Source organism: Triticum aestivum, chromosome 7A (genome assembly GCF_018294505.1).
Source record: "Triticum aestivum cultivar Chinese Spring chromosome 7A, IWGSC CS RefSeq v2.1, whole genome shotgun sequence".
In the NCBI taxonomy this organism is placed as follows: domain Eukaryota; kingdom Viridiplantae; phylum Streptophyta; class Magnoliopsida; order Poales; family Poaceae; genus Triticum; species Triticum aestivum.
Genome location: NC_057812.1, coordinates 556,889,084 through 556,912,171, shown reverse-complemented (window position 1 = coordinate 556,912,171; position 23,088 = coordinate 556,889,084). Strand labels below are relative to the sequence as shown.

The 23,088-nt window shown below is 47.3% G+C and overlaps 1 pseudogene; it reads right to left on the bottom strand.

Annotated features, from left to right (window-relative positions):
- The window catches only part of LOC123153475 (uncharacterized), an 84,861-nt pseudogene that overhangs the window by 53,982 nt on the left and 7,791 nt on the right, over positions 1 to 23,088 (bottom strand).

The following is a 23,088-nucleotide window of genomic DNA, read 5'->3' as shown; positions in this document are numbered from 1 at the left end:
CTGCTCCTAGCTAGCTAGCTCTCAGTTTGGATTGCCCTTGTTGGTTGCTGCAACCAGGCTAGGCGTATCTTGCATAATGTCGATCGATTGAAACTTGTTTGCATATATTGCAAATTTGCATGACTAGTGAACTAGCCTTGTACGTATTTTTTGTATAGCACTGAAGTTTGTGTTTGTGCTAAATGGAACACCTGATGCACTTGTCTTGGTACTGCTTTTAATGCACCATTACGTGTGAATTACACCGGCTCATGTCAGCGTATGTAGTTTGGATGAAATTTTCTTTTTGGCAACAAATGCATCAACTGTGACAGAACCATTCATGATTAATTCTGTCCCGTGCAAAATGTAGTGCTAGTTCTGTAGTTTGTCATATGTATATATGTGCTCTACAGTTTTAGTTCTTCTTCTTGTGTTGCTGCACTTGGTCTAGAGATACAACAACATTAGTTAGGTCCGGATGGATCAACACATACAACTAGCAGTGCTAGTAACAAAAAAAAACCTTGTGATTGATTCTGTTGAGGCTAGCATTCTCTGTTTGTTTTGGAGCCCAACCATGTACTGTACGTACTAAGCTAGCTCACGCACACGCATAGCTAGCTCGATTGATTTCTGTAGATACTAGCACCAGCACGCCTGTGTCTCCTATACTAGCTTGTTTAATTTCTGTACTAGCTCAACAACACTAGCTCTGACTTGTTCATTTGATTCGGAGCAGCAGGCATCCTCCATGGATGATGACGACAACCAGGGCATCCACCGCCACGACGACACCCCGCACATGGTCCAACTCGGCTACAACCTCCTCTACCGCGCGACTGCGGCCGTGGTCGTGTTCGGCATCGACTACAACCTCCTCTCCGGTGAGTCCATCTCCTACCTCTAGCTCCCTCTCTTGTGTTGCTATAGCAGTACCTTGCTCTGTTTCATGCGCATGGGTGATTTTGTTTGTGCTTGTTGTGCTTGTGCCATGAGAAAGATCATTCCTATTTACAGTGATGATGATTCAGAGTAGCACACTTGTTAAATTCTGCTCTTGTACTACCTCATTTGTGGTTGTTGGTTACTGCAGCTAGGTTTTGTTAGCTGTTGGTGTTTAATCTAGCTAGCTAGTAGTGTTGGCAGCAAGCTACTCCTGTACTAGTAGTTCATCGATATGTGTAATTGATCCTTCCCAGTAATTGAATAGTGTGAAGAAATCCTATTGTATCAGCTATGCAGTGCGAACATCAGATCATTTACAATGAAAATCTTTGTTTGCCTCCCGGTAGAAGTATTTCTTGTAACATTTTGGTGATTTCCCTTTGGTAGATGCAGTGTATATATTACATATTCATCCTTATGTGTAGGATCTTTGGTTCATTATACTGACTGCATGCCACCTCTGTCATCGCTGCCCCGTCTCCCGCACCATCGGCACCGCCCCTCCGCCTTCTCCTTTGATGCTGTAGTGGATTCTTAGAATGAAAATGTTGTGTACATCAAAAATATTTTATGGCCTGTGTTTGCAAAACCATGGTTGTTGAATCATGTCTTATAATTGTATTGGAAATTGCTAGCCTTTTTGGCTAGTATTTTTTTAGTGGATTCTTAGAATGAAAATGTTGTGTACATCAAAAATATTTTATGGCCTGTGTTTGCAAATCCATGGTTGTTGAATCATGTCTTATAATTGGATTGGAAATTGCTAGCCTTTTTGGCTAGTATTTTTTTTGGTTTTGGTTCGTAAGTATGCCTACGGTTAAACCGTCGGCATAGATATGCACAGGGCTACCCAGGGCCTGCCACGTGGCAGGGATATGCCTACAGCAAAGCCGTCGGCATAGGTGGAAATCTATGCCGACGGCTTTGCCGTAGGCATACCCTCCTGCCAGGAGTCACCGTAGGCCGCCACGTGGCAGAGATATGCCGACGGCAAAGCCGTCGGCATAGATTTTCACCTATGCCGACGGCTTTGCCGTAGGCATACCTCTGCCACGCGGCGGCCCGTGATTCGTTAGCGCTTTTGACGGCGCCGACTGTTGCCATCATGTGAAAATCACTACCGACGGCTAAACTATGCCGACGGCCAGATGGAAGCCGTCGGCATAGGCCCCTATGTCGACGGCTAAACTATGCCGACGGTCTGACAAGACTACGCTGACGTGATCTACGCTGACGGGGCTATGCCGACGGCAGCCGTAGGCATAGATGTATGCCGACGGGAAATGGCCTATGCCGACGGCCCTGGGCCGTCGGCATAGGTGGCGAGTCCGGTAGTGAGCTCCATGTGGAGCTCCAGGTATTCTGGTATATTTTTGCCCAAAAATATTACTTCAGACTATGCATTCAACAATTAATGCGAAACCAGGAACCTTAAATATTTTCAGACTGAGAGCTATGCAAGAAACTATAAATTATAATGCATGCAATGTAAACTGAAATGCTGGAAAGCTAAAAAAAGCAAGAAATATATGGTGCTTTAATATACCTGACTGTACAATTTTGCTGCGACAACATAATCTTTTTTCTTTAAAGAGATACTCCCTAGTGATATAAGCTCTGATGCCGCGATTTCCCGTTTAAGCATAGGCTCCTCCTGAACCTACAGGACATCAATTAAATCAATTCTATGCAGGATGCATGTGATACATGATATCTTAACGAACTACCTGAATTTTTGCTGCAAATATAAGGAGGAAAAAGGATTTGATTACATAAGCGTATCTTTTCTCAAATTTCTATGACTGCACAAGCATAATATTTCGACTACTCATGATAATCTCCTAACGTCCATGCTCAGTATTGTAAGTACTCCCTCCATTTTTGTATACAAGGCCACAAATTCGGATTACAGGTACCAATGTAAAATTTAATGCCTACTTTACAAGTTAACTTTTCTTCTTGTTTACTGGGATCATTAATACTCCGCATGCATGCAAAAAAACTGAGTGAAGGAAGTAGCTGATTGTCATTGTGACTTCATGCATGCAAGTTAAACAGGTTGTTAGTACGCAAAAATAACATTCACTTTGCCTCAATTACTGTTGATAGCCTTGTATAGATGCAAAATATATATCCCATAGTGACCTTGTATATAAAAATGGAGGGAGTACAAAAATTACCATCAAAATTGTCATAAACTGGTACCATGTTTAGGTAACTATTAATATCAACATGGCACATATGCAGATGTCCTCCCCAGCCTCAACGCGCCACTAGTTTTTTCAGCAAAAAAATGGTTACGGAAGTGTTCGGTACAAGGGGTCACAAATTGCAGCATGCACAACCGCAGCCAGTACGAAAAACAAATGCCAGAAAAGGAAGTAAAAAAGAACAAATTCAGTATGGAAAATAAACATAGAAAATGGGTACCCAACAAAATTAAATTCATGGACTTGACAAAGCTCAGATGAATGTACAACACCTTAACTAGGAGCTTGATACATTCCGTTGAGTTGGCATCTGTAGCAGCCATAAGAGGTGTCACACCATTTACCATCTTGTTGTACTGGAGAAATATTAAGATATCAGCTCCAATGGTCAATAAATAGAACTAAATTGATGAGGCAAGCTTTCAGCAAAGAAAATTGATTCGTACGCCCACAGTAAAATCAGTGAGAAGGTTATTTTGTCAAGATTATATTGGTAATCAGGTCCTAATGCCATTGAACCGACGTACGTGCTCCTATATATAGTACAAAGATAATGCCATGATTACCACCGCATATCATTTATTTATGATTGTTTACATGGAATCTGCAAGCAGAATTGCATGGTATACTGCCTTTATGCTCATATCAATCTGATGTGAATTTCACAGCCACATGGTATTAATGGAGCATAAGCCAATCTAGTTTACAGATCCAGACTGTTTTGTTTAAAGAAAGATTCGATCTTTTAATCATCACCGGCCAGTCATTAGGATCTCAAACCCCAACAAAAGCAATGCAGCCATCAAGAAGAGAAGGTACTAAAACCTGAATATGGAACCACAACTAGAAAACGAAGAAGATGATGCATCAGGCCAGCAGTGAGAACGATTTGGGAGGCAACATCACCCTCACACGGTCACACCCATAGCTTATATGGGAATATGGATGAGCCGACAGGGAAAGATTATGTGAGGGATTGCCACGCAGAAGAATTTGCAGATGCAGGTAGAATTGGGTGCGTGAACCGAAGCAAGCCTCTTCAGTGGAAATTAAACAGCTCCCATGGAATTAACAAAATACACAAGAAGTCAACAACGGTGTGAATATGTTGTGGAACCTAGTAAACTTCATAAAATTCCAGGTAGAACTCAAAAACAAATGGCAATACATGATAGAGAGTTAGAGACTAATCTATTGTGGCCAATATGTACAAATAAAGCAATCATATTAAGTAGTTTTATGCATGGAAATTGGCATTGAAGGGACCAAAAATGAGAAGATGTTCAGTATTATGTGCTCGCATTCCAAAAATAGAATTATATTCGAAATGCACTGTACATTTGATAGTATAGTGCTATAAATTTGAAAGGGAAGTGGATGAAGCATACTTATTACCAAGACACTATGATGAGATGTAGCATTACAACTACTACACAACGAGGGGCATGCAGAAGAGAAGAAAGATGTACTGAGGATTTCAAGGTGTTAACTATGCAGCACAAACACCATAGCAGCATCAAGCAACCATACACAATCAATTAAACAGAACATGACAAGACAGCCGAGGGAAAAATTGCAAAATACAAGTAATTAAAGTTCAAAACATGTAGGTTAACTTGAGGCAGAAATGGTATGTACTTAAACTTACATCTGCATTGTGGTCCAATAAAATCTTCATAGCATCATAATGCCGTTCAGCAGCAGCAACATGAAGTGGTGTTCCACGAGCAGATACTGGGTCAACATAAGCTCCTTTTGCAAGCAAAAGCTCTATCATTTCACAAATGCCTGGGAGAAACACGGAACTTATTACAAACAGGAGAGGTGTTTTCTGGCAATACAACAACAACAACAACAACAACAACAACAACAACAACAACAACAACAACAACAACAAAGCCTTTAGTCCCAAACAAGTTGGGGTAGGCTAGAGCTGAAACCCATAAGATCTCGCAACCAACTCATGGTTCTGGCACATGGATAGCTAGATTCCACGCACCCCTGTCCATGGCTAGTTCTTTGGTGATATTCTAGTCTTTACAGATCTCTTTGGTTTTCCGGCAATCTCTTCTAAAAAGAATCCATGAGCTTATAAGGTATGATGGTAGGTATTTTTTTGTGACAATTTCTTTCGTTTCTGGTGTAGTCCGTTGCGCTGCTCGTGCCTTGGATGGTTTGGAAACACAGGAACAGCTGCGTCTTCGACAACGCAACACCATCCATGAACACGCTACTCGATAGGATCAAGGACGAGGCCTCCCCTTGGGCGGCTGCTGGGGCACCCGGCCTCCGGCTTGTACTGCCACAAATATGGGATGTACACTAATCACGCTGTAACTCACGCGTCCACAGACGTCTGTAACTGAACTTCTCACTTTTCAATGCAAAGAAACGCAAAGCTTTTGCGTTTTCTCGAAAGAAAAAAAAAGTATCCTGGGCCTGTGTTTGCCTTGATCATGTGCTACAAAAAATCCCAATGAGGACTTGTTTGAATTGGAAGGAATCAAAGCCAAAATTTTCATAGTTAAGTTAACCTTTAATAGGAGTATTAAGGGATGGGGCCTAATTCCCATCAAGGGGGGTATTCAGTAAGATAAACCATGATCTACAACATGGCTACTCGATTCATGATTCATCAGGTTCACAGTTTGCTACTTCCTACTTCCCAAAGTGCAGCATGGACCTCTCCAATTTAGTAACAGGAGATGGGTTCACAAACACAACAATTCTGGTTTTATGGATCTAGTTAGTATGCAACGTATTTTTATCTCTATGTAAGAATGTAAGATGAGAAACCAAGTAAGATGATAGGTATTTTTTCGTGACAATTTATTTTGTTTCTGATGTATCCTGTACCTGTGTTTGCCTTGATCAGGTGCTACAAAAAAGCCCAATGAGGACTTGTTCGGATTGGAAGGAGTCAAAGCCAAAATTTTCATAGTTAAACTGAGTAGCGAAACACAACCGGTGGCATAAATGATAAAAACCCAAACTTTTAATAGGAGTATTTAGGGATGGGGCCTAATTCCCATCAAAGAGGATATTCAATAAGATAAGACCATGATGTACAGCATGGTTACTCGCTGCCACATGCACAATACGAAAAGACCAATGCATGCAAAGATGAAATCAGAAAGGCACATTTTTTTTGAATTTTCAAGAACTTCTATCTCCCAAATCGTGTGTCTGATTGACGTTCTGTGCTCATTGTTGGCTTTGCTGTGATGATACCGTCGAAACTAGATCTCACGTACATATGTTTCGATAACTTCTTTTCGTTAGTAATTGCCAGGTTAGAGCCACTTGGTAACCAGGTTATTAAGTCAGTTACCAGATTATTGCCACTCCACAACCATGTAAGACTGGAATGATAGTGACATGTATTAGGTTATTTGACTTCCCAATGAGGTGATATTTTAGGATATTGCACATGCACAACAGCTAAGCCACTATATCCATGTTGAAGTATTTAAAATATTAGTAATTATGCTACACAAAGAGCCCTGATTTGATGCAATACATGCATGCACACGGTTGAACTTCGGCTAATGGCTAAACATAAATATATAGATGACTTTGACTAGAAGCGTGTGCAAGATTATTATTTAGTACAGCTAAGAGTATATCAGGAAATACCACCATACCTCTACTTAGAAACCTAATATGCCGCGCATTCTCAAACAGCCTAATGAGTCTAAAACAACATGTACTTGATAGAATCTGTTGATCCAGTGGGCATGGGATTCCGGTAGTGGTGATAGGTATTACCTTTTCCTTGTGGCTCGAGGAGCTCCCGGTGCCGGGCATCGTGACGGTGATGGCAGAGAGTAGCGGGGTGGTGGCGGTGCTTCCGGTCAGCACTGCACTAACCCTAGATCGGTAGGGGATGTAGGTGGGGTGTACGGCATCGCGATGAACCTCGTTATCCGAGCCGCCGGCCCCCACCTCTTTATATAGTGCAGGTGACAGGGGCCCGTCAACCATAGTAGGTTGAGCGCCCCCGATCATGGCGCGGATCTAAGGGCCCGGTGGGCCGTTGGGCCCACACGGTGGAGATCATCCTAACATTCTCCCCCTTGATCTCCCCTTTTACTTTTGACCTTATACTTTTACTTTACTCGTTTCATAACAGATCAATACATAGAACATGTTTCATCGTCATAGCTCAATTGCCGATAGAATCAGACAGCCACAACGCACCTCTCTGTTTTGAAACAAATTCTTTAACCTTAGGCCCTTTATTGTCCGGAAATCTTAGACTATACCATAAAACCCATGTCGACTGTGTGTTCTCCGAACACACTGAGCGGTAAGCCTTTAATAAGCAGATCTACAAACACTTGTCTGTTGCTCTTATGCTTCAAGCATTTCTACATAATTCCGGACTTTCTCCTTTACAACGCATAACTCTGTGTCAGTGTGTTTGGCATCAACACTTGACTCGTTGTCATAGGAGCGAACAACTTAAAATGGTTATCGCTGTTGTCAACCATTAGTAACTCCGGGTACAGGTCTCCTTAACCATTTTGCCTGTCCCTCAGCCTCATATCAAGCTATAAAATATCTTTGCATCACATTGATGATAATTGTTTCATTCTTTGGAGCTTTTCCACACAAAAACCTCCAAGTATGAAAGTTAGCGACAATTGTGGATTTCGCTATACATTTCACAAGTCCTGTCTTTGTACTCACAATATTTTGAGAGAACTTATTTCTTTCAGCATGAGGCCGATATCTTTGACTCCATTCCAGTGATCTATATATGAACTGGATATTGCCAAAACAACCCGGATCCATGAATTGTGTCAGGGTAATATATTGAGCTTCCAACAGCTGAAGCATATGGTACCATATCCGTTTTCAATCTTTTCTCATCAACTTTTGGAACACCATAGTTTCCAGTTCCATTACCCTTAACTATAAGAACATGCGTAGGTTTTCTTGCATGCATACTTTAGAGATCTGTGTTAGCATGTCCATGCGACATTCCTAATACCCCGTTTTATTCTTTTCTTGGTGAATATCGATATTTATAACGAGAGACGCTCCGAGAAATGCAATTTTGAACTTTGAGGACAAGAACTTCTTTTCTCCTCCTGAAGTAGATTGACATCACCACTAGCAAGTAGGACATCATCCACATGCACAAGATTGGGAAATGAATTTCCCATTCTATAACTTTGCATGAATACAATTGTCCTTCCATTTTCTTTAACCCAAAATATCATCTGATTCTTTAAACTTTAAATGCAACTGTCTACAGACTTGCTCTAGTCCATAAAAAACTTCTTGAAGACGTATCCCTTGTGTTCTTTACATTCATCTGATGTAACTCAGATCATGATGTCGGACATGATGTGCCACTAACACTCATTGTAATTTGTTCATTCTCTTTGCACAAAAATTTTCAATTCAAGTCACGCTTTACACCTTTACATATTTCCTTTGGAGTCACATTGACCTTGTAGACCTTTTACAACCTACTATTTATGATCCATTGGAAATTACTTATGAGTCCCAAACATTTTCGGGATTCACCAATTTTATTTCATCTCACATAGTCTCTTATCATTTAGACAAACAGACACTTCTCTAAGTTCGATTGAGCGCTTTAAATGAGGTGGGATCAACCTCGATTTGAATTTCACTAACATAGACTTTATAGTAATCAGAAGTATCTGATTTTCTCATTCCTTGAGACCATCTGTGTCTCAGGTACTGGCACATCTTTCATATGGGGCTGTTGTTGCTCTGTCATTGCCAAGAGGCAAATTAATTCTAGTCTTTTATTTCCAAGAGGCAATAGGTTTTACAGGGACCTGTGTCACAAGATCCATGTGTACTCATTCATCCTTTATAGAGTTAACATTAGGTGTTGTATAGATCATACAACAGGCTCCCCCAGATTACTCCATCTTCACTAGAAATGGCGTATCTTTAAACTTTATTGGTTGGGTTTATTCTGGTAAAACTTTCTTCTTTATGGCACTTTAAGCACCGTCTTAGTATTCCTTAGTCTGTTTTCGGAACTATAAAAGATTCAGGAATACAGCTATTTCTTTTCTTTAGTGGTATTATTATAATCGTCGTACTCCCCCAGACGATCACATTCTTCATTAATGGATATCTCATATTTCTTTCTCCCCCTTGAAATGTGGTAAGAACTTTTCTGCCACAATTTCGAAAAACCATTCACAACTCTTGTGAATTGAGGAAACTTTGAGTATCTACCTCATTTATCTGATTACTTCATATGTAATGAAGTTATCTGTTAACTGGTATGGGAGTACGTTTTCCTTATTCCTCATTCCATTTTGAAAACTCAAAATAGTTCTTTATCATTAGTACTTTTGCAAGTCACACTTGCATATCATTCTTATCTTTAGGTTCGTCTGTAACTTTTATTCTTTTTGGATTTATTGAGTGCTTAATGACCGTTACACATAAGGTGTATGGTCGATACTAGGAAAGCATAATAGCTACTCCATACTTTTCTCCCAGAGTGGGACACATTAAACACACATGAGTCATCATATCTTTCTTCTGTCATACATGATAAGTCCTTTGCCTACATTTCTCCCGCCATACATGATTTTTGACATAATACTATGTCAACTTTACCAGTTACACAGGTATTTTCCCAGACTTTTCCAGCCATGCGGGTTTTATCATAATCATCTTTTCCCGCTATGCGGGTAATTCCCCGTAAGGGACATAAATGCCAGAATTGGCTCTTTTCACTGCATATTCAATCATCAAATTCAGAAATAAACCCAAATGCTCTTTAACACACATGCTTGATCCGACGTTGGTCAAATTAAACACGCATGTTGCTTGTTTCATTTCAAATCATGTTGACTGAAAAACCTTCTTCATAGAGAGTACATGAAAGACATTCATCAACCAAGACTCTCAATGATCTATCTCTTTTCTTTTGAAGCCATTCTTTAGAGAGAACATACTCTCTCACGTTATGACCTTTCTTGGTCATCTTTCGGGTCACAAGTACCAAGACATTCGCTTTCACGAATGAAAGCATGGAAAACTTTTAGTCTGAGAAAACTTAGCCAATAATCAACAATAATGAGCATAAAAAATAACCCCATGTCAGTCTGGTTAAAAAATATGCACATTAAACTTTTAAAAAAATTCTTTTATATTCTAAATCACCGTTGGGCAGAATTAGAATAAAACATCATCCTTCTACATTAATTCCATATCACCGGTTGGTGGAAATGGAAATAATGCATATAGCTCATAAACAATGTGTATGTCTATTAAACAACTTTTCTAAGAAATAATCATCATCATCAACTTTATTGCAGCGGAAACAAGAAATATACATTTCTCTAGCTCAAGACATTTTTTTAACTTTATCTGTTCTCTGAAAATTGATCACTTTGATACAAAATTTATCAGAGATTTAATCTTTGAACATAAGGCTCATAGAATTATAGTACTGTTATCATCAACGTTGGTCAGAAAATAACAATACCATATGTTAACTTTAAAACAAATATCTTTCTTTTGTCATAGCGAAAACTATCTGCATCTTATTTCGCCCACAGGGGAAAAACATTACTAAGAATAGTTCTTCCAATTAAATTTTCCCATTGGTTCCAATTTAATTGGAGGATAAAACTTTTACTTTGCAGCGAAATTTTTACAATATTCAATTCAGAAACAATCTTGTACTCTTTTACTCTCTAAGCAATTTTAATCGGTTGGTTCAAAAATGCATTTGAGAAGCAACAATTTTTTTTTACTTTAGTTCTATTCACTTTTAAAAAAGCACTTTTATTTTTATTTCTAACGGAAAAACATGAATAAAAAATTCATGAACTTTTTATTCTTTACAGAAACTTTTCTTTGAACAAATAAAAATTCATGATTTTTTTTACTTTTCAGATTCATTTCTTTTACTTTTCTATTCTCTAAACAGATTTTTCGTTAGACAAATCAGAATAGAAAAAAGAACTAAAACTGTATAAATTTTTTGTTAACAACAGTAACTTTTCTATTTTCTGAAAAAAAGAGAGGAGAAAATAGCTGCAGCAGAGCCCAGCGCGCATTGTTGCGGCCTCGGCTCAGCACGTGGCTGCGGCCTCGTCCAACGCGCGCGGCTGCTGGTGGCTTGGGCCCAGCCGGCTCCCCCTTTCGGCCCAAAGGCCTAGCCGGGTTAGGGTTTGTGGCCTGGCCGTCGGATTTCATCCGACGGTCCGGCGCGCGGATCGGCCGAACCAAACAAGGCTCCAGGCATCGGGGAAAAAACCCTAGCACTCATTCCCCCCCTCCCGCACGCGCCGCTCGCCTTTGTCCCTCATGGGGTGTCGGGGCTCGGCAGTCGCCGGCGACGGCGATGAACCGCCACGGAGCGTGTGCCTCTTCCCCTCCCCCCTCCTTCTCCTTCCCTTTCACCTTGTTTCCTCCCTCTTTCTCCGTTTCCAGTGGCAGAGACGCGAGGTCGAGCCCTCCTCTGTGCTCTCCACAGATGGCGCAACAGCGAGTCCGGCCACGCCGGTCGCCGGCGACGGCGTCGAGATGCGACCGCGCCGCGCCACTCTTTCCCCTTCCCCTGCCTTTCCTCCAACAACCGCCCGAGCTAGAGGGAGAGAACACGAGCTCGCCGCGCCCCTAGATCCCAGCTGCGCCTGCGGCAGAGTTGTGGTGCTGTCCTGCAGCGGCGCCATTGCCATCCCCCTCGCCGGTTGCACGTTCCCTTTGTGGTGAGCCCGCCGCCGTCGAGCGGTTTGGCTGCGGTGCTCTTTGCCCCGTGTGGGGTGGTTCTTCGTCCCTGTCGCCTCGGCTTGCCGATGCGCGACGGGATCAAGAGGAACAGGCGGAGCCATGACGGAGGCGCTCTTTGCCGGCGGCCCAAGGCCTTCTCCGATGTACTTTTGTTTTCTTTACTCTGCCCTGTTCTAGGGTTCTTTGGGGAGGGGGGAATTTCTGTTGCTACCAAAAATCCAAACGCCAACCTGGGCTGATACCATTGATAGAATCTGTTGATCCAGTGAGCATGGGATTCCGGTAGTGGTGATAGGTATTACCTTTTCCTTGTGGCTCGAGGAGCTCCCGGTGCTGGGCATGGTGTTGGTGATGGTAGAGAGTAGCGGGGTGGTGGCGGTGCTTCCCGTCAGTACTGCACTAACCCTAGATCGGTAGGGGATGTAGGTGGGGTGTACGGCATCACGACGAACGTCGTTATCCGAGCCGCCGACCCCCACCTCTTTATATAGTGCAGGTGACAGGGGCCCATCAACCATAGTGGGTTGAGCGCCCCCGATCAGGGCGCGGATCTAAGGGCCCGGTGGGCCATTGGGCCCACACGATGGAGATCATCCTAACAGTACTTCCAAACAGAGAGACCCATTACAAGAACTTAACCATCGTGTTTGAAGATAATTTATTAGCAAAGAACAATATTGGTAAATTACTGTATGAAACAAAGGCAAATAGCTCTGAATAAGATAAAACAAAACAATTTGCAACTTAGAGATGCAGAACAGAGATATAGAGCTGGACCTAATTCAGCGGCATAATGTAACAGGAAAGCCCCGTCGTTATTTGCTTTGTCTGGATTAGCACCATGATCAAGAAGATACTCGACAGTACCCCCATTGTGGTATTTGGCAAACAGCGGAGGTGTTCTACCTACAAACCAGACAAACACGCAAAAATGAAATTATATCAAAGCACTTCTTGGCATAGCAAGAAATGAGATCTTTTTTGTATCAAAGCATGTCTTGTCTCTGAAAGCATACCACCACAGAAGTTTCCTAACACTGCTCTGTCTTCTCTGGGAGTATAGAATTTAGATATGGATCCCCAAGACACACATAGTAGACCAATCGAATTAGATATGATATGAAGCAGGATTTTCATAATGCTCGAGAGAGTATTGGTTAAATGGAACTGACACATAAACATTAGACATTAGACTACCTGAATAGAAGAATCAAATGCATCCTCAGAGTTGGAGTGCACACATATGTGCAATAACTAAACAACCAAACAATCCTAAAATAAAGATCAATTTGCCCTCAAAGAGTAGCCTATTTAATTATGTATATGAACAGTGCTTATGTAGGGTATTCACATTCGGTATCATAATTAAGCCCGACTTATTTCTGTCGGATTTCGGGTTCCGGTAGACCCTTGAGGTTCGAACACTGGGGTGCGCGCGGAGATCTCTCCCCTACCAATCTGCGTCCAATCTCCTCGCGTGATTTGAGCTGGAAACAACGAACAACACAAGGGACACAAGGTTTATACTGGTTTGGGCCACCGTTGTGGTGTAATACCCTACTTCAGTGTGTGGTGTGGTGGATTGCCTCAGGGGCTGATGAGGATCGGTACAAAGGAAGAATAGCCTCGCGAGAGGTGTTCTTGAGCTGGGGCGATGAAATGCTAGGGTGGGTTCAGTCGCCTCTCTTTCTCTCTGCTAGGGTTCTACCAGATTTCCCGCCGCCCCCCTACTCTGTGGTGGCTAGCTCTATTTATAGAGGCCCCGGGCCTCTCCCCAAATAATGAGCGGGAAAGGCACCAACAATTGGCCATTTTGAAGGGGAATAGGTAGTACAAGTTATCCTGACCAAAGGTGGTCTTCGGCTGCCAAAAGTACTGGTGATGACGCCGTCTTGGGCTCCACGGTGACCTCCGTCCTGCCGCTCTGCTGGTCTTGGTCTCGTTACACCGGAATGGCAACCTTTGCCTAATACCTTGGCCTGTGCTTGCCCCCTTTGCACCAAAGGGGACACAAGTACACTGCACAGGCCGGCGCCCACCTGGTACCCGCATGGTCTCGATCATCATGGCTTGCATCACGGGTTCCTCGCAAGGTACCCCTGCCTTGATCTCTCCGCCTCCTCGCGAGCCTGCCTGATGAGGCTGCCTTTGAGGAAGCTTCCTGTCGTCCACCCCGCGAGGCTTGGCCCCTCGCGAGGGTCTTGAGCTTGAGCTGATGAAGATGGGCCGCGCTGGGCCCCCACTTGAGCCACGCCACAGGCCACAGGCAGGCAAGTATGGGGACCCCCGTTCCCAGAACGCCGACAGTAGCCCCCGGGCCCATGGCGCGCCCGGCTTGGCCTGGTAGGAAAGCGAAGGGGCGAGCACGAAGCGCCGCATGGCGATTGATTGGACGTGGGCGTCTGCGCTTCCCCACGACTCCTAGTTGCGCGCCCGGCTAAGCAGACCCGCAGTTGCACACAGTCGTTCCTCCTTTCCGCTGCTTGCCCGCCTCCTATATTTCCTTCTTCTTTGAGCTCCAGCCTCCGCCGCCAATCCGGCCTAAGTTCTTCCTCCCCTTCACCGCCATGGCGCCGACGAAGAAGGGAAGGGGAAATAAGCCCGCGCCTTCGCCCCTCACACCTCTAGCCTCGACCCCCGCCATCGCCCGGTCGATCATACTCAATCCAGAAGCTTTGGACAAGGTACGCTCCGCCCTTGCAACTATCTTCAATGAGTGCAGCAGGACCACGGCCTGGCCCGCGTCCCATGCTCTCCCTTGATAGGATCGTCACGGAGGTCCGATTCTTTGCCAATGCTCTATGGGTGGGTATGGTTCCCCCCTTTTCCGCCTTCTACAATGCGGTGCTCTCCCATTATCAGATCCATATGATGCACCTCGGGCAGGAGTCCATTACCCTTCTGGCTGTCTTTGCTTTTGTTTGCGAGGCGATGATAGGCATACCTCCTTCCATTGCCCTGCTGCGCCACTTGTTTTCCTTGCGCATGAGCGACCCCACTCTGTGCTCAGGGTGCGTGAGCTTCTTCGCCGTGCCAGAGACGGCCGCTTCAGGGATCGACCTCGCCCTTCCTCCTCATGAGGCCGGGTTCAGAGAGCGGTGGCTATACGTGGACGTTGGAGTGCCCAACCCTCTGCTCTGGCACCCGACCTCGCCTGCTGTTCCTCACGCGGGTTGGGACCACGAGGTGCTCGCGAGCCCCCGGCTCACCTTCGTCTGGCGTCGCCTCCAGAGTTTGAGGGCGCTCAATGTGACAGCGCCCAAGGTAGTGAAGGAGTTCCTCCAATGTCGCATTGCTCCTCTCCAGCGCCACTCTCGCTGGATGTGGGACTTCACGGGGCATAGAGACCGCATGCGGCTTCAGGAGGAGAACTTGGCGTCTGAAGTGCTGCAGACGGTGCTCAAGGTCTTGACTGGCGATCCTTCCCCAGGCAGCCTTCGGAGTAATGGCATCCTCTCGTATCTTTGCTCCGGCAGGGCCGATTTTGTGAGGCAGATTCCCAGCTTCGACGAGTGGGGACTGTGCCATGCTGGCTTCATGGGGCCCCGTGAGAACCCAGCCGCCGTGGTTGCTTCTCCTGCCGCCCACAGCGGTCCTTCCTCGGACGACAGGGCGGGGAGACGAGAACTGGCGAGAGTTGAGGCGTCCGATGTCGAGGCGCCGACGCCGCGAGAAGTCTTGAAGGTGGCGTCTCCCGAGGCCCGCCCTGGAGCGGTGGCAGGTGCGGAATTGCGGCCTATGGTTCCTGAGGCCGGGGCTCCCGAGCCCTCAGCCGTTCCTCGCGAGGCGACGCCTGACGTCGCCCCCCAGGCTGACTCCTCCAGCGCTGATCACCTTGACGCTTCTGCCGCACCAGGGGCCGACCCGTGCACCGAGCGCTTGGGTCGGTTCCACGTAGACTTCGAGGCTCTCCGCAAGGGGAAGGAGGCCTTGGGTAGCAACGACCGCCCTTGCCGCTTGTTGAAGCGCAGGAAGTACTTTGCCATGGACGAGTAAGTCTTCTTCTTCCCTTGCCTGTTCTCTTTGCTATCCCTGCGACTGATTGTGGCCATTTTAGGCCCTGCCCTATGAAACCTGCCGAGCCAGCCCAGGAGCCACCCCCAAGCTTCGCCTTCTCCGTTGGCTCTGGGCTCGCCGAGCTCGAGTGGCACCCCTACCGTCGGACCAGTTGGTGGAGTGGTCCATTCCATAGGGCACCTCGAGCCTGCGCGCCCGCTGTCCTTTCTTCATGAATCCTCCTGGGGCACATCTGGCTTGCCCCGTGTTCCTCCTCTGATCATTGATGGTGAATGGTTGAAGTCCGTCTTTGGCTCCTCCTCTGTGGGCGGGCCGACGCTGGGCCGGATTCCCAAAGAGGTCAGTTCGGCGATGGCTAGGGTGCCACCCCCAGCCCCGCGTCGAGAGGAGGCCAGCTGCCCCGGGGCCCTTTGCATGCTCCGGTGGAAGAGGGTGATGTAGAAGACGTGCTCAGTCGCGCTCGGGAGCGGCGCGCCCTTCTTGAAGAGTTCCTCCAGGGGGCGGCGGATGCGGTGAGCCGGATCAGGGCAGAGCTTGCTGACGAGGACGCGCGCCTCGAGGCCGAAGGTTTGCGCCTTGCTGAGGAGAGGCGCAAACTAAAGGTAGCTGTCGCCCTCGCGCGTCATCAATGTGATCTTGACAACGCGAAGGCTGAAGCGTCGCTGGCAGCTTCACGGGAGGCCTGCTCCCTGGCCGTTGAGGAGGCTCGGAAGGCAGACCGGCGGCGCAAGGATGCGGAGGAGCGCGCACGGGAGCTACAAGCCTGGAGCAACTCCCTGGAGCAGCAAGTGGAATTGCGCTAGGCGGCCCTTGAGTCGATGGGGGTGGCCTTTGTTGACCGGGCGGAACTTCTGAAGAGCAAGGAGGTGCTGACGCTGGAGGCCGCCGAGCGCAACCTTGACCTTGAGCGGTTGGAGACGAGGGAGCACCTGGTGGCCCGGGCGGAGGATGACGTTGCCGAGCGCGAAGCCCGAGCCCAGGAAGAAGTCGATCGCCGCGTGGCGGAAGCTCGCTCGGCCTTCGAGCGCGAATACGAGACGAGGTTGGGGCTGATCAAGGTCGAGGCCGATGGCAGGACTGCAGCCCTCAGGGCCAAACTGACCGAAGTGATGCGGAGTGCGGACTCCTCTGCAGCCGCCCTCAGCGCGGCGCAGGCGGAGCTGTCCTCTTCCCGGGCCGAGCAGCTTCTTCTTCAGTAGAGGGTCGATGACGCCGAGGCCGTCACACAGCGGAGTGAAGACGTGCTCTGTCGGTGGCGGGTTCTGGAGCATGTGCATGCCCCCATGCTTCAAACGCTCCGAGAGAGGGGCAACACAGCTTTGGGCTATGTCTGTGAGGCTGCCACTAGGGAGCCGTACGAGGTCAACTACGCTGGAAACCTCCAATTTTTCACCGATGTGGTGACGCTTCTGGAGAACCGGTCCGAGAGGTCCCATTGGCTTGTCGAAGAGAGGAGATGAGCCTTGCTCGGGCATGCCTTCTCCCGCGTCTTTAGCCATCTGCAGGACAGGGACCCCCACTTCGACTTCGACGCTGCCATCGCACCCGTGCCCATTTCCGTCCGGGGCGACCTGGCGCGGTGGGTGGAGGACAACGTGGACGCCCTCGTCAGAGCCTTTGCGTCTGGTGATGATGGCGTGGTCGTGGGCACCAATAAAGGCGACATTATGGACGAGCCTAGCGCTGATGGAGATGCTGGCGGCAGTGGTGACAATGCTGACGATGCCAGTGATGCCTCCGAGGATGCCCAAGACGCGGTGAGTGATATGTCCGACTGACTGCGTGTTACTGCCGTTTAGCCTGCACGAAGAAAGTTCGGGCTTGGCCCTGAAGGATGTAAGAGCATTTTGGGAGGGGAAGCCCCTCATGTAAAGGTTTGCAATTAGTACTCTGGTAAGCATAATGTTGTGTGTGAAATTAGCCGCTGGCCCGGCCCGGCTCGCGAGAGGCTCGCGAGGGGGGGGGGGGGCTGCCGATGTTAACCTTGGACGCAAAGCCAAAACTAGAACGCGAGAGATTGCACGAACGAGACTAAACACCCCTTCCCCCAAACACACGCAAGCACCGAGCTCAAATCCAACTTAAATCCAAATCGAAGAACTTCGTCAACAAGAAAAGGCAAAAGCAAAAGGCCGCGTCAGGCACCTAGTCTAGTCTTCGACGTCTTCTCACCAGCGCGGAGCTAAGTGCTGCCACTTCGCGTGGGCGGGAGCCCCTGAGGCCCGAGGGCGGCTCTTCGGAGACTCCGGGGCGTGTACAACCCCACTCATTATTACGTGAGAGTGTCACGGGGCGGCGAGCTTCACAGGCACTAGGCCTTCTTCACAGGTACTGTCCTTGCTTCATATCGCCAGACGAGGGCCCGACCTTGCGCCACACTCTGCCGCCATCGACGGCGACTGGAAACCAGGACAACGCCAATGAGGCAGAGCAGTCGCCAGCGGTTCCCCCGACGACCACGGGTCCCCTGCCGGGGGCAGGCCTTGGGGCACCTCCCCGACAGGGGCCTACCTCCTGAGAACGCCTTGCTCCAACCGCCGCGGTGACGAACCCGAATCTCGGCCCCTCTCCTGTAGCCCCCTGCGCCCTCCTCCTGAGGGGTATGAGGCTGCAGGATTGGGGCAACCACCTACTGCGGTGACCTGTATCTCCTGCGACCCATGGTTAGCATAAGCTTGCTCCTGAGGGATGAGTGGTACCCGATAATTGACGCCGCCGGTGCGGTTGTCGAGGCCCTCTTGAGGTTCCCGAAAGAGCTCAGGTTCTGGCGTCTCCTCGTCCCAGCCTGGCCCGAGGAATGAGCCATGATCTTCCTCCAGTGCGCACCCCTGATTCACCATGCGGGGCACATAAGCTTCCGGGGTCACCGCCCCGTGCGCCCGCCGTAGCGCCCTGCATGCCATGCAGCCTGGCTTGGAGCGTCGTCTTGAGGGTGATGGTGTGGCGGTCCGCCGAGGCCGAAGGCCGCGGCGTGCACCCCCTCGCCAGCCTGAGAGGGGGCTGGGGTGACTTGTCGCCCGGTGCCGGCGGAGGTGTTGGCGCCGGACGGGTCCTGGAGTCCAATGGAAGTCACGTGCGTGCGCACGGTACCGCCATGCGGCCCGCCTTGGGTCTGGGGTGGCAGCTGGACGCAGAAAGGAGGTGTTCCTGAAGCGGCGGTGTCCAGGAGCTCAGCTACTCGCTCCAACAACATGTCGTGGCCGCCCTCCAGCAGTCGGCACCGTAGCAGCTCTCGGGCCACCATGAGCGCGGCCCTGGAATTCGCTTGCTCCCGCCGGTGTTGGGGAACGTAGCATAAATTCAAAATTTTCCTACGTGTCACCAAGATCTATCTATGGAGTCATCTAGCAACGAGGGAGGAGTGGATCTACATACCCTTGTAGATCGCGCGCGGAAGCGTTCAAGAGAACGGGGTTGATGGAGTCGTACTCGTCGTGATCCAAATCACCGATGATCCTAGCGCCGAACGGACGGCACCTCCGCGTTCAACACACGTACGGAGCAGCGACGTCTCCTCCTTCTTGATCCATCAAGGGGGGAGGAGAAGTTGATGGAGATCCAGCAGCATGACGGCGTGGTGGTGGAAGTAGCGGGATTCCAACAGGGCTTCGCCAAGCGCTGCGGGAGGAGGGAGATGTGTCATGGGAGGGAGAGGGAGGCGCCAGGGCTTAGGTTTGATTGCCCTCCCTTCCCCCCACTATATATAGGGCCAAGGGAGAGGATGGGGGCCGCAGCCTTGGCCCTTCCTCCAAGGAAGGGTGCGGCCAGGGAGGAGTCCCTCCTCCCCAAGGCACCTCGGAGGTGCCTTCCCCTTTAGGACTCTTCCTTTCCTCTTCTCTTGGCGCATGGGCCTCTTGGGGCTGGTGCCCTTGGCCCATACAGGCGAAGGCGCACCCCCTACAGCCCATGTGGCCCCCCGGGGCAGGTGGCCCCACCCGGTGGACCCCCGGGACCCTTCCGGCACTCCCGGTACAATACCGGTGACCCCGAAACTTGTCCCGATGGCCGAAATAGCACTTCCTATATATAATTCTTTACCTCCGGACCATTCCGGAACTCCTCGTGACGTCCGGGATCTCATCCGGGACTCCGAACAACTTTCGGGTTACCGCATACTAATATCTCTATAACCCTAGCGTCACCGAACCTTAAGTGTGTAGACCCTACGGGTTCGGGAGACATGCAGACATGACCGAGATGACTCTCCGGTCAATAACCAACAGCGGGATCTGGATACCCATGTTGGCTCCCACATGTTCCACGATGATCTCATCGGATGAACCACGATGTCAAGGACTTAATCAATCCCGTATACAATTCCCTTTGTCTAGCGGTACGATACTTGCCCGAGATTCGATCGTCGGTATCCCGATACCTTGTTCAATCTCGTTACCGGCAAGTCTCTTTACTCGTTTCGTAACACATCATCCCGTGATCAACTCCTTGATCACATTGTGCACATTATGATGATGTCCTACCGAGTGGGCCCAGAGATACCTCTCCGTTTACACGGAGTGACAAATCCCAGTCTCGATTCGTGCCAACCCAACAGACACTTTCGGAGATACCTGTAGTGTACCTTTATAGCCACCCAGTTACGTTGTGACGTTTGGCACACCCAAAGCACTCCTACGGTATCCGGGAGTTGCACAATCTCATGGTCTAAGGAAATGATACTTGACATTAGAAAAGCTTTAGCATACGAACTACACGATCTTGTGCTAGGCTTAGGATTGGGTCTTGTCCATCACATCATTCTCCTAATGATGTGATCCCGTTATCAACGACATCCAATGTCCATGGTCAGGAAACCGTAACCATCTATTGATCAACGAGCTAGTCAACTAGAGGCTTACTAGGGACATGGTGTTGTCTATGTATCCACACATGTATCTGAGTTTCCTATCAATACAATTCTAGCATGGATAATAAACGATTATCATGAACAAGGAAATATAATAATAACCAATTTATTATTGCCTCTAGGGCATATTTCCAACAGTCTCCCACTTGCACTAGAGTCAATAATCCAGTTCACATCGATATGTGATTAACACTCAAGGTCACATCCCCATGTGACTAACACCCAAAGAGTTTACTAGAGTCAATAATCTAGTTCACATTACCATGTGATTAACACTCGATGAGTTCTGGGTTTGATCATGTTATGCTTGTGAGAGATGTTATAGTCAACGGGTCTGAATCTTTCAGATCCGTATGTACTTCGCAAATTTCTATGTCATCTTGTAGATGCAACTACTACGCTACATTTGGAGCTATTCCAAATAACTGTTCTACTATACGAATCCAGTTTACTACTCAGAATAATCTGGATTAGTGTCAAAGTTTGCATCGGCGTAACCCTTTACGACGAACTCTTTTACCACCTCCATAATCGAGAAAATTCCTTAGTCCACTAGTTACTAAGGATAACTTTGACCGCTGTCCTGTGATCCATTCTTGGATCACTCTTGTACCCCTTGACTGACTCATGGCAAGGCACATTTCAGGTGCGGTACACAGCATAGCATACTGTAGAGCCTATGTCTTAAGCATAGGGGACGACCTTCGTCCTTTCTCTCTATTCTGCGTGGTCGAGCTTTAAGTCTTAACTTCATACCTTACAACTCAGGCAAGAACTCCTTCTTTGACTGATCCATCTTGAACACCTTCAAGATCATGTCAAGGTATGTGCTCATTTGAAAGTACCATTAAGCGTTTTGATCTATCCTTATAGATCTTGATGCTCAATGTTCAAGTAGCTTAATCCAGGCTTTCCATTGAAAAACACTTTCCAAATAACCCTATATGCTTTCCAGAAATTCTACGTCATTTCTGATCAACAATATGTCAACAACATATACTCATCAGAAATTCTATAGTGCTCCCACTCACTTCTTTGGAAATACAAGTTTCTCATAAACTTTGTATACACCCAAAATCTTTGATCATCTCATCAAAGCATACATTCCAACTCCGAGATGCTTACTCCAGTCCTTAGAAGGATTGCTGGAGCTTTGCATACTTATTAGCATCTTTCAGGATTGACAAAACCTTCCGGTTGTATCACATACAACCTTTCCTCAAGAAAATCGTCGAGGAAACAATGTTTTGACATCCTATCTGCAAGATTTCATAAATAATGCAGTAATCGCTAATATAATTCCAACAGACTCTTAGCATCGCTACGAGTGAGAAAGTCTCATCGTAGTCAACTCCTTGAACTTGTCGGAAAACATCTTAACGACAAGTCGAGCTTTCTTAATGGTGATACTTACCATCATTGTCCGTCTTCCTTTTAAAATCCATATGTACCTAACAGCCTTACGACCATCAAGTAGTTCTTCCAAAGTCTACACTTTGTTTTCATATATGGATCCTCTCTCGGATTTTATGGCCTCGAGCCATTTATCGGAATCCGGGCCCACCATCGCTTCTCCATAGCTCGTAGGTTCATTGTTGTCTAGCAACATGACTTCCAAGACAGGATTACGTACCACTCTGAAGTAGTACGCATCCTTGTCATCCCACGAGGTTTGGTAGTGACTTGATCTGAAGTTTCATGATCACTATCATAAGCTTCCACTTCAATTGGTGTAGGTGCCACAGGAACAACTTCCTGTGCCCTGCCACACACTAGTTGAAGAGACAGTTCAATAACCTCATCAAGTCTCCACCATCCTCCCACTCAATTCTTTCGAGAGAAACTTTTCCTCGAGAAAGGACCCGATTCTAGAAACAATCCCTTATTGCTTTCGGATCTGAGACAGGAGGTATACCCAACTGTTTTGGGTGTCCTATGAAGATGCATTTATCCGCTTTGGGTTCGAGCTTATCAGCCTGAAACTTTTTCACATAAGCGTCGCAGCCCCAAACTTTTAAGAAATGACAGCTTAGGTTTCTCTAAACCATAGTTCATACGGTGTCATCTCATCGGAATTACGTGGTGCCCTATTTAAAGTGAATGTGGTTGTCTCTAATGCCTAACCCATAAACTATCGTGGTAATTCGATAAGAGACATCATGGTATGCATCATATCCAATAGGGTGCAGTTATGATGTTCGGACACACCATCACACTATGGTGTTCCAGGCTGTATTAGTTGTGAAACAATTTCCACAATGTCTTAATTCTGTGCCAAACTCGTAATTCAGATATTCATCTCTATGATCATATCATAGATCT